At 34.8% G+C, this 13,771-nt stretch overlaps 1 protein-coding gene, 1 long non-coding RNA gene and 1 other non-coding gene across 8 annotated transcripts in view; 2 read left to right on the top strand and 1 right to left on the bottom strand.

Moving 5' to 3' along the window:
• Nucleotides 1-13,771, top strand: part of LOC136036255 (uncharacterized) — a 358,105-nt gene that overhangs the window by 98,311 nt on the left and 246,023 nt on the right. The gene's annotated exons all lie outside the window — the stretch shown is intronic.
• LOC136036257 (uncharacterized) overlaps nucleotides 1-13,771 on the bottom strand; it is a 60,787-nt gene that overhangs the window by 40,585 nt on the left and 6,431 nt on the right. The gene's annotated exons all lie outside the window — the stretch shown is intronic.
• Nucleotides 2,610-2,682, top strand: Trnak-uuu (transfer RNA lysine (anticodon UUU)). The gene has a single exon. It is a non-coding gene; the product is annotated as a tRNA-Lys (tRNA).

Here is a 13,771-nt window from a genome sequence, read left to right as displayed (position 1 = left end):
TTTTCAGGGTGGGATTATTTAACGCTGAATCAGCCTAAATAAATTTCAAAGAAGATAAGAAATTGCTGCTGGGACGGCACCTTCGGCATCTTTTTATGACAATTAATAAAAAAAACTTTTCCAGAAAACAATTTTTCAAAGATAAATAAATTACCACAACAGACCAGTGGTGATTAGAAATAAAATCAAATAGTCAATTTAATCGTAATTTAAACCAAAGTCAGTAAATAAATGAAACCCAAGACGAATCGAAATTACCATAAATAATCAAGTCAAACTTAAAACGAACAGAAATTACCAAAGACAGGAGAGCAATAATGCCCCCTAAGCCTTCCAAAGAACAGAACGTTATTCGTGCTTTACTGAAAACAAGCTTTAGTTTGAGCTCTGTTTTTATTTGTCACAACATACAAAAAAAAGCAACAAAATTTTTCTAATAACCTAGATTACTGAAAAAAAAAACAACTTCTGAATGTAGAAAGGTAGTTTGATATAGATTAATATTCATTCATGGAAGTCTCAGCAATTTTGGATTTAACAACATCGGTAAAGAGAAAATCTTTAAAATGTATTTATTTTTATAAACCATTAGCCATATACCCATTTTGTAATTAAAATGAAAGTGCTGGTTAGCTTTCAATCACTTTTGATTCTTAATATTGGCACTAGAGCTTTGAATTCCCAATCGAATGACCTCACATCTGCGGCAACTTCTTCAATACGAAGTGGACTATCGAAAAAAATACATTGTGTCACTCTTTACTTAGGCTGCTCAGTTTTGTAAGCTTCCATTAAAATTTTGATGCCGAAAAACCAACTTCCTATATGCATTTTTTTTAGTCATAAAAAAAAAATGTGTCATAGCCATGGAGCGCAGGGAGCTGGTAGTCTCGTAAAAAGATAAACATTGTAATTTATAGATTATGGATGTATAAGGAGGGGCGGTTGCATAAAAATGGGATTTAAAAGGTCTTTTTCAGTTTGTATCCCCTTGCCAAAAAAATTTTTATACGCCCATGCCAAAAAGTGTTAAGATCAAACAGAAAATGTCTCACCATTCCAACTTCCTGTATCAATTGAAATACACTTCTACTGTTTTGTACTGGAACTCCGCGCTCAAGATAAAAGAAGGCTTAAAAAACAAACCACCAAAAAAAACCATTACAATTAGCCTTAGAAACAATGTAATCCGAAAAAAAATAGATCCAAAAGGCTTATTCAGTTTAAATGTATTTTCGTGAGTATTAGACATAGGAATATTTAACTGACGACCTTTTAACATTTTATACAGCAACGTGCTATTCGGAATGAGGTACCGCTAATGCAGCTGTAACTGCAGGTTGCAGGAGTATCTTCAGCCGATTAATTAGCGAACCATGACCTGTAATAACTGAAAGTTGAAAAAAAAACTATAAGAATTTTCTAATAGAAAAAAAATTGCCAATGAAAGTCGATTCAGAAATAAGAACTATTATTATTCACTAATACTATTTCTAATAATAATATATATGATTTTGAAACAAATTTTCATAGCTACGAAAAAGAGCCTGAAACTTTTCAAATATGACTTCAAACCGAAAGAAAGTTACAACACTGAAATTACTGAGGCTGAAAATCTCAAATTGGACGTTTATAATATCGGTTGCTGCATTTCAATCTCGTAAAACATTAGGTTCTTCAAATATAGGGTAAAAAAGCCGGAATATATGAGACACCCAATCAATCTTTAATGGCCAACTATATCTGAAGGGTGGTTTTCAACCCCCTCCGGATCCCCTGATCTTGAGAACCAAGGAAAATCGCATTTTGCAGAACTAGCTCAAATGAAATGACTCGTGCTATTTCCTCTTATTTTTTGGATTCTACAATCTAGTGTTTTACTGAAAACACAGAACCGACGCAAAATAAAATGTTCTCTTAGGAGCTGAAAAGTCTTTAAGCTGTCTGCAATGAATAAAAAAAAACTAACTTATAAAGTTCTCAATAGTCTTTCATCGGCCTGATATTGATATTTTTAGTACACAATCGTAATCAAGGAGGCACACTCGTGCCTCTTTAAAGAGGCGAACCACGACAATGTTAAGCGATCTTCGGTTCCAGTGGTCGCAGAGGGATGGGGAGGGATGCATTTCGTAGCCCGAGCTCCAACTAAGAAACCTGCCAAATTTCATCCCCCTCCGACTTTTCCTTCATGGGGAAAATCTGGCCGAAAGTTTCGACCCCCCAACCCCACCCCCTTTAACGTTGTCCGATCGGGCTGAAATGCACAAGTTAAGGTCCCCTAGGGCCCAGGAGCTTATCCGCGATAACTCCTTCCCTGTTTTCCAGAAACCACGCATAGCCACTTAATGTTCATGTTCTCCTTTTGTTTCTTTTTCGCCACGCCTTCAGGTCACAGCCGACATCGGATCTGGGTGTACGAAGACTCATCCGACGCGGAATTCTCCGAGTAATTTTCCTGAAAAGTTTCGTCGGAAAATCTTAACCCTCCGATTTTCTAGCTTAGAAAAACCCATTTCCCCATAAGAGCCATTGTTAATTTTTGAAATTCTTAAAAGTTATTTTAAAATTTATATTTATACACATGCAGGTATTTCGACTTCAAACATGCCCGGTTAGCTCAGTCGGTAGAGCGTGGGACTTTTAATCCCAAGGTCAAGGGTTCAAGTCCCTTATCGGGCGGTTTGTTTTTCACAAAATATGAAAAAAACTTCGTTTTCTTAAAGAGTTAAAGAGGCTGCGTCCCAAAGTCGAACCTTAAAACGTACAGGAATTAGGAGAGGCAGTCCTAATTCCTGTACGAGGAGTACAGGAATTATTAAATTACATCCACCATGGATTGTAGAAAAACGTACAGAAATAATATGAAAAAACTTCGTTTTCTTAAAGAGTTAAAGAGGCTGCGTCCCAAAGTCGAACCTTAAAACGTACAGGAATTAGGAGAGGCAATTGGGGGGCTACCGACCCCGAAACCCCCCGCTTTTAAAGACTCTTTTGTACAGGTTTTTTGTTTTGTTAATTAAAAGAGGGCCTTTCCGAAGCCAAGAGCAGGGGGTTAGGGGGGCGGCAGCCCCCCACAACAAAAAACCTGTACAAAAGAGTCTTTACAAGCGGGGGGTTTGGGGGGCGGCAGCCCCCCAACTGCCTCTCCTAATTCCTGTACGTTTTAAGGTTCGACTTTGGGACGCAGCCTCTTTAACTCTTTAAGAAAACGAAGTTTTTTTCATATTATTCTCTAAAAAATCAATGAAACTCAGTTCTTACTAAAGCTCTTGTTTTGAGATTTCTATTGATATTAAAAAACACCACGAGTCAGTTTGTTCGGTCTAGTGACAATGATATATGCTGAATAAACGGCGCGGCAATAGTAGGCCTATTTTTCGTTTTGACGTTCAGCTTCGCTCTTTATTTCATCAGAAAAACTTTGTTTTTAAAATCAATTTCCGGTCGTTTTCAGGATTTTTAAGTATATACAATAACCTTAAAAAAAATCATGGGCAATGAAACTGTATGAGTTTTTAGTAAGATAGAGCATTAAGTATAAGTTTTACTGCCTATTGAACTTCTCATAATGTAGTATACTTTCGTTGTTTTAGATTCTTCAACTTTAGCAATTTAGAAGAAATGATCGCTAAAATTACATTATTACGAAGATTTCAAAGTTTTTCTATAAAACTAAACGGAAAAAAAAATCTAATCGAAAGCGAAGGACCTACTTCAACATAATGGGTTGCGTATAGCATTAAAACTGCCACCCAATTCACGCACACAGTGACAGAATGGAGGAAGTAAAATTCTAATTACACAAATTTCACTTTGCCACCTATTTCAATGCCATTCTAAATGATTGGGAGGGAGAGCATTCAAGAGAGGGTTATAAATGTTAGACTGAAGATTTTCAACCATGGAAATTTCAGTGGTACATTGTTGATGCTTCTAAGCCTATCCACTTCGGAAATTACACAAGTCCCAGTTGGTGCCATGGTGCCATGGTGTACGATGGCATTATATGATGTACAGCAGTTGAAAAGACTGTTAAGATACCAGAGAAAATCAGGAAATTTTTTTACGTTGTTAACTTTTAGTGTTAGGATAAGTATTGATAACAGCTGTTATCAATCAGCTGTTATTCCTGGTTTTAAATTTAAATTATTTATTTTTCATTAGTAGTTCTTTTCAAATTTTTTTTTTCATTCACTAAGAGGCCTAAGAGGCGGAGTGTGCCAGAGGGGGGATTTTAAACTTCCAAATGAGGATTTCGACCAGATAAGTGTTTTTTTTTTAAATATATTTTAGTTTTCACTTACTAAGGGGGCTGTAGACGAAGTGTGCAAGACGGGGAATTATAGGCTCTCATTTAAGGTTTATCAACCATTGATATTTTAGTGGTGCGCTTGTACTGCATCCTAGCTTCTCATCCCCATAAATGATACCAGGCTATTTTAGGTACCAGGGCTTTTTCTAAAGTTATATTTTCAAAACTAAGTCAAATAGACTGGCTTGTCGAATTTTCCGATATCTTTAGATATATCTACAACCAGAATATCTACAACCAGCGCTTTACTGAAAGCACAAAACCTGTCTGGAAAATAAATTGTATGTTCTATTAGAAGCAGAAATAATCAAAAAGTAGTCTGTGGAAAACAAAACACTAATATATAAGGCTCTCAATAGTCTTTCGTCATGGTGTCGATAACTTTTAGCATAAAATTAGAATTCTCTTAAAAAAAAAACTCAAGCAAGCTCTATTTTCCGTAAGGCAATAGTTTTCAGTTATACAAACATCAAAAACATAGCAAGCCAGTTTATTTGAACTAATTTTGTAGATCAGAATTATGTATATTTTCATAATGGGTATGAAGCAAAGTAATAATTTTTGTTTGCTTCCCTCAAGGTATGTTCAATTTTATCAAACAGTTCGTGGTAACGAACTGTAAGTAAAGAGTTCTCCGGTTCATTACTAACCAAAACTCTAAAAAACGGAAATTTTGATATCAACAGATATATTAAAAAAATTTCCGATTTTATATGCTGATTTCAGATATAGGTTTCACTAGGTTTAGTCTTACCCATAAAAGGTTAAGAGCCCGAGGAAATTGGCCTTATTTTCGAAAAAAGGGAAAAACACCACCTAAAAGTAATAGAATCTTATTGAAAATCATATTTTTAGCTTCATCGTATCAGAAATCCCTGTTGTAGAGGTTTCGAATCGACCCAATGATCCTAAAATATCGTGAGAGGGTTCATTTGAACGGTAATTAAAAGTTCTAGTGCCATTTTTAAGTGACCAAAAGATTGGAGGGCAACTAGGCCCCTCCCCACCCTTTTTTCCCAAAAGCATCCGATTAAAATTTTGAGTTAGCCATTTTGTTCATCACAGTTGAAAGGTCCAATAACTATGTCTTTTGATATAAAATAATCCCCATAGTCTCAGAGGAAAGGTTTTTAACTTATAAATAAAAAACGCCCATTGTTTACACATAGTTGTTGTTATTGCAAAGTATGCATTCATTTTAGGGTGGAAAGACGAATTTTCTACTGTTTTTTATCACGGGGGAACTTTCCAAAGAGAGGGAAGATTCCAGGGGGTGAACTTGTCAGAGGAAATTATAACTGGGTAGTTTGCCAGAATTCCTATACAAATTCTTTTTATATTTCTTGCTTTCTCTTTTCCGTCTCAATTTTACGCATGGAGTTGTTAAGGGTAATTGTCGTGGGTAAATCTTCACCGGGATTGAATTGTCTAGAGGATATATCCATGGGAAAGGTATTTCTCCGTGGAGCTGGGGCCTGATTACCTGGGAGTATTTAAAAGAAAGATCATAAATTAAATTAAAGAAACAAGTTTTTTCAACTGAAAGTAAGGAGCAACATTAAAACTAAACGAACAGAGAGTATTGCCTATATGAAGAGGGTTGCCTCTTCCTCAACAACTTTCTCTTTACACTAAAATATGAATTTTTTCCCAATTCCTTAAGAACGACTCCTGAAAACAAGGATCTTTGAACTGGAACAATAAGAAGCTTCTTTCAAAAGTGCCCCCCCCCCCCAGAAGAAATACAAACTAGAATAAGTGCCCTGTCAAGAGAGAAACTAGAAATACAAACTAGAATATGTGCCCTGTCAAGACAGACCATCATGAATTATTCTATCGAATGACTTCTAAACATTCAAAGTTGTTCAATGATATTAATAATATCGTCAAACATTCAATGATATTATATATATACTATATGTGACATTGTTTCATTCAAAATATTCTTTTCCATTATGTTATTGTAATTCTTTTAATGTCCATTGTCCATTTTTTGTGTCCATTGCAAATAGGTTATCCGAAATTGATAGGTTGAATGAATGCTAGTACATTTAGAACTGAAAAAATATAGTCTAATTTCTGACACTTATGTCATTCGGGGTGGAGGAGAGGTCACGAAAGTGACTAATAGGGAGGCATCATTCGTAAAAACTCAATGGATATTGTATATGACTCAAAATGGAATCATTAAAATTGTACTGGTTGCAAACTAAGAAAAGAGTATAAGTGCCCTGTTGAGAAAGAACATGATGAATTATTTTATCGAATGGATTCTAAACATCCTAAGTCGTTCAATGATATCAATAAAATGTAATATTTTATGTGAAACCGTTTTATTAAAAAATTTACTTTCCATTACGTTGTTATGATTCTTTTATTTTAAAGATTAGAACTAATAAAGGTGCGTACGAAAATATAAAAAGGACAAGGTTTACCAGCTGTAAAAGAAAAAGAAGTTGTTTTGAATTAGTAAAATCAGGTCTTTTGACAAATATAGTTCTTGCATGATTATACATAAAGGTGGAGATATTAAGGTTAGGATTATTAAAAGAGTTCACAAAAATTTAGAAATGAACGTTAATAGGCAGTCAAAGAAAAAACCATATTGTTTGGAATTAGTAAAATAAAAGCCTCAAATGTAAAAAACAAGGTTAATGAGTAGTACAAGAAAAAGAAGATGTTTATAATTAATGAAATAAAGTATTTAGACTAACATGCCTAGGTGTATAAGTATACTTAAATCTGAAAACTAAGCTTAAGGCTATTAAAGGAGTGTACAAAAATGTAAAAAAACAAGGTTAGAGAGCAGTAAAAGAAAAAAAAGGGCTGTTTGAAGCTAATAAAATAGTCTTTTGAGTAATTAAATAAAAAAAACAAAGTTTTTTTTAACTGAAAGTAAGGAGCGACATTAAAACTTAAAACGAACAGAAATTACTTCATATATGAAAGAGGCTGCTTCCTCATCAATGCCCCGCTCTTTACGCTAAAGTTTGACTCTTTCTCTCAATTCTTCTTTTTAAAACAGTAAAAAACTTTAGCGTAAAGAGCGGGGTGTTGATGAGGAAGCAGCCTCTTTCATATACGAAGTAATTTCTGTTCGTTTTAAGTTTTAATGTCGCTCCTTACTTTCAGTTAAAAAAACTTGTTTTTTTTTTATTTAATTTCTGAACGTTTTTGAATCAATGCATGTTTTGATTTTGGCTCTCCGCAGAGGAATAATTAAAACGAAATTTGTATATTTATTTGTTTTGGCTAAATGGCTTTCTCATAACTTTGATCAAATGATTTTGAGAAAAAAAGAGCGGGGGAGCAAGCCTAGTTGCCCTCCGATTTTTTGGTTTATTAAAAAGGCAACTAGAACTTTTAATTTTTTACGAATCTTTGTATTAGTAAAAGATTTACGTAGCTTATAAATTAACTTACGTAAAGAACTTTTGTATTCTCATGTTTTTATTGCATATATGAGCGGGTTCGCCCCCTCGTCAGTACCTCGCTCTTTACATTAAAGCTTAAACTTTGTCCCAATTCATTAAGAATGACCCCTGAATCACAAAAGCCGTAGAATAAATAGTTGAAATTACTAAAAATACTTTAGCGTAAAGAGCGAGGTATTAGAAGGAGGTGAGCCCCTCATATGGGTAATAATTTCTGTTTGTTTTAAGTTTTAATGCTGGTCCTTACTTCCAGCTGAAAAAAATTTTCATATTTATTTTTTAATTTTTTTTAAATAATGCTAGTAAATCCTGCTCTTCCTTTATGGAAATTTTCTTCTCCCATGACAAATTCTCGATGGAAAGTTCCCCCAGCATATCCCCCTCTTCTCAACCCCTCCCCCAACCAAAAAAATCCTCCTGAAAACGCCTGTACACTTCCCAATAACCATTACTATATGTAAGCACTGGTCAAAATTTGTAACTTGTTGCCCCTCCCACGGGGACTGTGGGGGAATAAGTCGTCCCCAAAGACATAGTTATAAATTTTTTGACTACGCTTAATAAAATGGCTATCTCATAATTTTGATCTATTGACTTTGGGAAAATAATTAGCGTGGAGGGGGCCTAGGTGCCCTCCAATTTTTTTGGTCACTTAAAAAGGGCACTAGAACTTTTCATTTCCGTTAGAATGAGCCTTCTTGCAACATTCTCCGACAACTGGGTCGATACGATCACCCCTGGGGGAAAAAAAACAAACAAAAAAACAAAAAAACAAATAAACACGCATCCGTGATCTGCCTTCTGGCAAAAAATGCAAAAATCCACATTTTTCTAGATAGGAGCTTGAAACTTCTACAGTAGGGTTCTCTAATACGTTAAATCTGATGGTGTGATTTTCGTTAAGATTCTATGACTTTTAGGGGATGTTTCCCCCTATTTTCTAAAATAACACAAATTTTCTCAGGCTCGTAACTTTTGATGGGTAAGACTAAACTTGATGAAACTTATATATTTAAAATCAGCATTAAAATACAATTCTTTTGATGTAGCTATTGGTATCAAGATTCCATTTTTTAGAGTTTTGGTTACTATTGAGCCGGGTCGCTCCTTACTGCAGTTCGTTACCACGAACTGTTTGATATGGTTTGGTCGATGAGGATACTTAAGGCTCTAAAACTAAAACTAGTATTGTTAAAGGTTATACGAAAATGTAAAAAAAAACAAGGTTATTGAGCAGTAAAATAAAGTCAAAAGGCATGGTCACCCTCAAAACCCTAGAAGGATGAACACCTAACACTGAGCTCCAAAATCTAAGCCCGTTCAATTCGGAAAATTATAAAAATATGAAAAAGGCTTAAACAAAGATAGGCAGTTAAAACTTAACAAAAACAAAAATAAAACAGGGAATCAGGACCCCTAAGACATGGACATGGAGACATCCCTTAAAAATATAAATTGTTATAATCATAAATTTCTGAAAATAAGCAGTTAAGACTTAATAAATACAAAGTGTATTGTGCTTGTAAAATACAAGCAAAAACAGAAATTCAAGAAATATAAAGAGGATGGTGTCCCACAAGCCCCCAAAAAACCCTTGAAATAGAGCGAAAAAGACCGCCGAGGGCGCTGGAAGGTCAGGGCTATGAGTTTCAAAAATGCCAATCAATATTTATACCCTTCCCCCAACAAAACGCTAAAATTTGGGAAAAAATAAAATAACCAATATAAAGGTTGAAATTAAAAAATATATATATATTCGGAAGAAAAGAGAATGTAATAGCAAAAACAAAATTTAAATAATAATTTTGAAAAACCAAAATTTTAAAATAAATTTGGAATAAATAAAGAAACACGAATACTAAAACTTGAAAAACAAAAATTTCGAATTGTGAAATAATGAAATTACAGAAAATAATTAACTAAACTTAACAAACAGAAAAACTAAATGTTAAGAAGCTTGTAAATTATAAAATATAAGCAAAAAGGAAAATTAAAGACAGTTGAACAGTATGGTCATCCTCATACCTAAAAAATATCAGCGCCCATAGGAAGGACTCTTATCACACCCGTTCGATCCAAAAAATAATTATAAATATGCTAAAGCAAGAAATTAGAAAAAGACTTAAATCAAAGAAAGTCAAAAAAAAAAAAAAATAGCCCCAGACCTTAGAAAGATCAGCGCTCCTAAGACGAAGACTTATCGTGCCCGTTCAAAAAAAAAAAAATGCTAGAAAAAAATATATATAATGAACAAAACATATTCTGAAGAACAAAGACTGTAATAGGAAAAAAAAAACAATTTAAACAGTAAATTTTGAAAAAAACTAAATTTTAAACACCAATTTAAAAAGAATAAAGAAACAAGAAGACTAAAACTTGAAAAACAAAAATTTGAGGGTTAAAATTATGAAATGACAGAAAAAAGTAGTTAACCTTAACAAACGGAAAACAAAATGTTAAAAAGCTTACAAATGATAAAATATAAGCAAAAAACCTTAAGCTAAAGAAATTTGATTAGCATGGTCAGCCTGAAACCCTAGAAAGGTCAGTACCCTTAAGACAGAGCCATGTTGACTCCTTGAAATTTCTCCATCATAAAATTGTAATTGAATGAGGACCGTTGGCCAGAAAATTATCAGAGGGGTTTCCGGGATGTCTAGAAAATTCATAAGTAAGTCGTTCTCATGAGGGGTCTGGAATATTCTTTGCAAAGGTAATTACAAATACACGTCTGAAAGTTTTGAATAACAAGATGTAATACAATATCACCCAGCCAGCCTGGGTTTTCTAATTAGTTTTTCTAATGTTTTCAAGAGAAATTGCCTACAGGTTGTTACCCGGCTGACTGACCGTGTTTCAAACAGTAGGCTGCATAAAAAGCGCAGTTCAATCCCGCTTTCTAGGGTTATAATGAGAGAAAGGTTGAGATGGCTTGGGCGCGTTCTGCGGATGAAGGATGACAGATTGCTGAAGATTGTCCTTTTTAGAAAGCAGGCTAACGGAAAGCAGGTCATCTGCAGTTGGGGTGGGAATATGTCATTAAGAAAGATTGAAGGGAAATGGGAGCTTCCTGGGAGAGTGTAAAAAGAGAGGTTTTGAATAGATTGCGATGAAAGAGCAGCGCGCGTAGCTATGTTGGCCTCAGGCGGCTTGGTGCTGTGGTGAGCTGCTAGTAGCAGTAGAGGTGATAGTCTAGTTTAGTCTTCTGGGCTCATTAATTAGGACATTCTTTCTTGGAAAGAAATGTCAGGGGCTACAAAGTCTTAAAGAGAGAACATGTTATGAATCACACGTTATCCTGTTACACCCAGTGACGATTTTCCCCTATACCTCGTATTATCAATTCTTAACCTCCCGCTACTCCCAATAAAGAAAACACCCACAAACATTAAAATTAGCTAAATAGAGATTGCGATTGCGGGACAGCCAAATGCGACAGGAACTACTATGCTTGTCTCTACTTCACAAGTAAATATAATATACATTGTTATAGAAAATAGGATTGAGCAGAATATGAGGAGCGCTATCACCAACCAGCACCAATATAACCGTTATATTTCAGCAATAATCCCGGGAGTCATTGACACAAAAATTGCTTGAGTCTGAAACTGCTTCCCCTTTCTGAAAGATGATTGCACTCCCAGGTCCGTAATTTATGGGCAATCACTGGGTCTCGCACACCAATCCAAAGCTCAAACTCTACCAAGCAACCACAAGACATTCCGTAGGTCCTACATTTGTATTTTGTATTAAAAATAATTGTAAAGCGGCCATGATAGGGTGCAATTACTGTTGAATAATAAAGTCGTACGGACCAAATATATGAGAGGCAACATACTATCGTTTGCTTAGTAAAGAGAAATCTGGCTTCAATGTAGTTTTTCCCTCGTAGTTTAAAGGGAATACGTGGTCATAGAAGCTTGGGAAGGAGTGAATTCAGTCAGTAATTGAAAGTTCTAGTGTACATTTTACGGGTTGAAATTGATTGAATGGAAATTAACACCTTTCCTAGGCATTTTTTTGCTCCTGGATACCCCAGTAAAAAATATTGTCGGATGAAATTTTCTTGATAGAAATTTTGTTCAGAAGTGTCGAAAGATACAATGAGTTTGCTCCCGGAGTCGGCGCATTCGTCACACTCCCACGGTTAACTTTCCTAAACAATGCAAATTATCGATTATCCATAGATAAGTTTTGGTAGGAAAGAGTAGGAGATAGGAAAGAGCAGGAAAGAGTAGGAGATATTTCGCTTGGCGAAATTTCCTCAGAGTTTTCCAAAGATACACTCCAGAAAAGACAACTTGAATCTAAATAAATCAAGACTAAATGTACTCAAACTTTCAAAATATGTTATCTGCAATTTCTGGGTAATATATTAGGGGATCAAGAATGAACTTTCAGGTAGTTTTGGGAAGGTCATGTTGACTTCAAATTTAGACTTGGGGAACGTGACATAGATAGATTGAGGGATAAAATGTTCCGTTTAAACGTTTTCACACCATAAATTAGGAGATGTGGGGAAGGACAGGTGCACCTCAAATTTTAACTTGGGGGAGGTGACATAGGCAAATCAGATGTCCCTATGTATATGCATGTAATCAAATAGCACAGATAGAACATCTTGGGAATGGTTTGGGAACGGAAATGAAACTTTCAGATATATGCTGCGAGAAGGAAAAGAGGGGTACTTCGGGTTATTTCTTGAGAAAAGGTATGGGCTAAAAATGATTATTTTCTAATCCACCTAAATACTTTTATTTAGGTTTTATTAGGTTTTTTTTTGTTTATTTAATTACCCATTATTAATCAACTGCAATTCTTTGTTAGCAAAATTACATACCCGAATTTTCGCGGTAAGAAATTAGGGGATAAAATTGAAACTTTTAGTGAGTTTTTGGAGGGGGCGGTGTGGAGTTTACCTTAGATTTTGACTAATTTGAAAGATAATATGTGCACACATGTATTTGTGGGCACATATTTGACTGTGCCAACAGTCACAAAAAATGGGCATAATTACGCTAGTGTTTTGTTCAAGATCGTAATCAATTAGTTTAATGTTAGTCAAAGAAGTGGAAGTTCCTGATTTCCTTTTTTTTCTTCCTTGTTTTTTAGAAAAAGGTAGCCTAAATACTTTTGTTATGTTTATCCTCGCAAAGAAGAACCAGTATGCTGCTATCTATATTGCGAGAGTTTTGTTCTATAGAGGCCACTTAATCATAGATATATTTTTGGATAATCGTAGGTTTTGATAATTTGGATTATCGTATGTCAATGCCTTAAATTAATGAAAGGCGTTGTGATACAAATAAATAAGATTTGGACAACCCTCTTTCCTTCTATTAATTATGTCCAAACTAAACTCAATTTGTTTGAGAAAATATATCCATTTTTCTTTCCTTTTTTAAAGCTGGAATAGGTAATTATTTTTCAGCTTATACTAATTTTATTAGCCAAAAATACACATATCTACTAACGAAATTAAACCAGTTTGCGGGGCGGGGTATTCCCGCTTACAGAAACAGGTAATTAAAAATAAGTGACGTTATTACGCTCGTCAGTTTATTCTGGATGTAGTGATCAGAGACAACGCTATAGCGTTGCCTATGGTAAAGGACAGGAGGCACCAATGTTTTATTATTTATTTTTCTGCAGGCATTTTGTGTGGAAGGGGTGGTCGTATAAACTTTTGAGGGGACTCATTCGATTGGAAATGGGAAGTTCTAATATACTTTTCAAGAGCCAAAAGAGATCAGATGAGAACTAGCCGCCTCCACGCCCTCTTTTCGCCAAATGCATTTGATAAAACTTTTGAGATTGTTACTTTGTTCAAAATAGTTCAAGGATCAGATAACAAAAACTCCAGGGTCGAAATAACCTCTCAAAATCCGTGGGCAAGCGTTTTTAAATTATGCCCCAGGGGGGGGGGGTATGGAAGGAGTGCTCGTATAAATTTCGAAGAGGGCCAATTTGATTGGAAATCGAGATTCCCAATGCATTTTTTCCCAAATGCATTTGATCAAAA

The sequence above is a fragment of the Artemia franciscana genome, chromosome 15 (assembly GCF_032884065.1).
Source record: "Artemia franciscana chromosome 15, ASM3288406v1, whole genome shotgun sequence".
Lineage (NCBI taxonomy): Eukaryota > Metazoa > Arthropoda > Branchiopoda > Anostraca > Artemiidae > Artemia > Artemia franciscana.
Note: the sequence above shows the minus strand (reverse complement) of the source record. Positions and strands in the feature narration are given on the sequence as shown.